This window comes from Arachis stenosperma, chromosome 9 (assembly GCF_014773155.1).
Source record: "Arachis stenosperma cultivar V10309 chromosome 9, arast.V10309.gnm1.PFL2, whole genome shotgun sequence".
Taxonomy (NCBI): Eukaryota; Viridiplantae; Streptophyta; class Magnoliopsida; order Fabales; family Fabaceae; genus Arachis; species Arachis stenosperma.
This window is the reverse complement of record NC_080385.1, coordinates 123,786,841-123,790,202: the sequence shown is the minus strand read 5'-3', so window position 1 is coordinate 123,790,202 and position 3,362 is coordinate 123,786,841. Positions and strand designations below refer to the sequence as shown.

General features: G+C 31.3%; 1 long non-coding RNA gene across 3 annotated transcripts; it reads left to right on the top strand.

The window, feature by feature from the left end:
* The first annotated feature begins 264 nt into the window (after positions 1–264).
* On the top strand, positions 265–2,941 carry LOC130951518 (uncharacterized). 3 transcript variants are annotated; one of them, XR_009073999.1, is made up of 4 exons: positions 265–635; positions 765–838; positions 2,232–2,412; positions 2,534–2,941. It is a non-coding gene; the product is annotated as an uncharacterized LOC130951518 (long non-coding RNA). The 3 variants fall into 3 exon arrangements; XR_009074001.1 differs by having other exon boundaries at positions 265–661; XR_009074000.1 differs by lacking the exon at positions 765–838 and having other exon boundaries at positions 265–690.
* Positions 2,942–3,362: the final 421 nt, after the last annotated feature.

Genomic DNA, 3,362 nt, shown 5'->3' with positions numbered 1-3,362 from the left:
TTTAGCGGCAATAATACAATGGCTATTATTTCTCTTATTTAACCTATGTTTTTGTGGCCATTATACATTTGCCATTATTAATATATGTTACAATGGTAATTATTATTATTACTGCCACTAAATTATTATCTTTTTACTTTTATTTGTAATTTTTTTAAAAATTAATAAGAACAATTATTATTATTGCCGGTAAAAGGTGTTTCTAAATTAAATTGATTGAAAAAAGAAAAAAGAAAATGCTCTGTTCATGTTCCTGGTAAAAATTCATGCCCAGCTGGGTAAAACCACAAAACACATTCTCACTCTCTTCCGTCGAAGTCACTTCCTTCAATCGCCGATTACCACCGCCGTGCCGTTGGCCTTGCCACTGCCAACAGTCATCGTCTATCATCCTACACTCATCCAAATTGCATCTGGATTTCTATTTCGTCTATTCTCCACCTTATATCTATGTCATTGTCTCAAATCCACCATCCCCAACGTCCGCAAATTCTAGAGCCTCTGTTGCTGTATCACCCTCTGATCTACTCTTTCGAGTGGAATTGCTGACAACTTGTAGCTGTGGACTCCGGCAACAACTACACCTTCTCCAGCTACTCTGAAAGCGATGGAGATTATAGCTTCACGTCCCAATTGTTCGTTGTTTTCTCGTTAAAGCTTGGTGAACTGTCAAATTTGTTATGAAATTAGGTTATAATAACGTGAATCTTCCTAATTATTTGATTTTTTATATTTTTGTTTGTTCTCTTTTTCTCCAATGGCAGCTCCTCTTACTACTCCATTCTCGCCGATTTCTTCTTTTTCTTCTAATTGATCTGTTGAGCTTACCACATCACCGGTATTTCTATCTTTTCTCACACGTATTTATTGCTATTGCTCCACTGCGAATGCTTTTGTTTGTTATATTTATGAATCTTAGTTTGAGTGGAATAACAACCAAAGAAGACTTTAAGGTGAGGGAAAAATTGAAAATGAAAATGAAAAATTAAAAAGAAATTCAGCTTTTGAAAGAAACATGTAAACATGTAATTTATAATGCATTTTAGCTAGCATAGAAATTTTTGGATGAAGAGGAGTACCTTGACTAAGGGAATTTTGCATAATTCTGACTATTTTGTTCTAAGCAAGAACAAACAAACAAACAAATTAACCAGTTTGTTTTTCAACTACTACAGCTGCAACTTCATTAGTATTCGGTTTCTTTTTCTGAGTTTCATTGAATCTAACTCTTACTTGTTTTCAACCTTCATAGGTATGTATGTGTATCTTTTGTTTCTATCTTGCACCAATTATGCTTATTGAATTTTGATGTTACTTTTATGAGATTTTGTATCTTATAGAGCATGCTTGTTTACCATGATTTTCTGATTATGAATTTGTTGATTTTGTTTAGAATCAGATTTTGGGGTTTGACCTTGATCAATTAATAATCATTTTAATTATCAAGAAATCTTGTGCTCTGGTCTATGGTAATAACATAACATGATAACTTCTAAATATTTTTATGAAAAAAAAAGGCTTCTTTAGTTGCCAATAAAGATTTTTCTAGTGTAGAAAAAAATGCAATTTGCAAGCTAAGCAGCTATTATTAAGGAGTGCTTAAAACAAAGCTTGTCTCTAATTTTTGTAATGTGCTTGCTCCATATTGTTACTAATGTTACCACGGAGATAAATCAATTTAAACAATGATATATTAATTTGTGAACTATTATTGGATCATGTATATGTAGACTGTAGAGTCTTGTTGATTTCAGAGTAGGCCCCATGGTAGCAGTAACTTCAAGGCTGGAGACTTTGATGAAGCTCTATTAACAATTAACAATTCTAAAGTTCTTAGACTCTTTATATGCACTTTTAAGTGTTGTTCCAACTAGTCATTGCATTTATCTTACTTGTTCTCACTTAATTGTATAATTTTTATGCATTTAGAAACTGTAACGACAACCTCTTGCCTATGCTTATTAAAACATTTAAAGTAGTTAGCTAGTAGTGAAGAGAAAGACTCAGAATATAAAGGCATAGTGATCATTGTTTTCATTAAAGCATATGATGAATGCATTGATTCAAACAATCTATATATGTAATAATAGTCGATTTAAGCAAGAAAGAGAAATATTATGGGAAGAGAAAACTAGGAAAGTTACAAAATATTAGTAATGAAAAATAATGAACTATAATTTGGAAACACACAGATGATGAATATAACTTCAGTCTTGGTCATGGCTGAGCAGGTTTTCATCAGCAGTGTAGAGAGCATCCTTGAGATTATCAAGCCATTTCTTGACGAGTTCATTTCCAAACTGCTTCTGCTCAGCGTCAGCAGCCAAAGCTTTAGCAGCCAAGATAGCAGTCTTCAGCCTCTTAACCAACTTCTGGTCCAGCTTCTACCTTCTAATTTCACTTGTACATATGGTAAGAAATGAGTGTTCCTGAATGTAATTAGTTATTATCTAGTTGTTAATTGGTTTAAGAACTGTGGAGCTTAATAATTAGTTGATAATTAATATATGGCAACTAAAAATGCTTTTGTAAGATAAAGATGACATGTGCTGGATGCCTCTTTGCAAAAATGTTCAGCGGATTATGGAATTTGAGAAATGAAGCTTACAAAACCATGCCTGATGTATCGGTAATCGTGGACAAAACCATTGCCATGGAGAAATAGGATGACAATTTGAGAAGCAAAATGGTGATCATGCACAAACTGTTCATGCCATTATATATAGCTACCAATGTTTTAAGTAATCCAATTCATTATTATGTTTGTAGTGCTCAAGTCATGAATTTAAAAGAAAATTTCCATCTTTCATCATTTATTGTATACATGTTCCATCTCAAAAAGACAACTAGGGTATTTGGTCTAGTTGTACTTTAGTCTTTGGGTATGTAAGACCGAGAATCTTTGAAAAGTCTTATTATGAGCAAGTCTCAAATCCTACAGTTATTTATAGCCTTAATTTCAGAGATTATTTTATTATAGATAATTAAGGCAAGTTTTGATTTATTGGATTTGAGATAAGTTATGATTATTATCCAATTTTATAATTATTGGATTATTTTCTATATTTAAAGTACAAAGTTGATAGTTATGAAATAATAAGGATTTTATATGATTTGGATTAGATAAGTAATATTTTAAATATTATTACTGCTATTTTAGAAAATGAAGAAATTAAGTATATTATTTCTAATTTTTGGATTTGGGCATTTTATTGAAAATAATTTGTGAAATTGATGAGCAAATAGTATTTTCTATGTACAAATAGTGTTGGATTTAATTTGGGTTTCAATTACTATATTATTCCCAATTTTATGTGAAATTACCATAATGCCCTTAACCCTAATTTTCAAAATGAAACCCT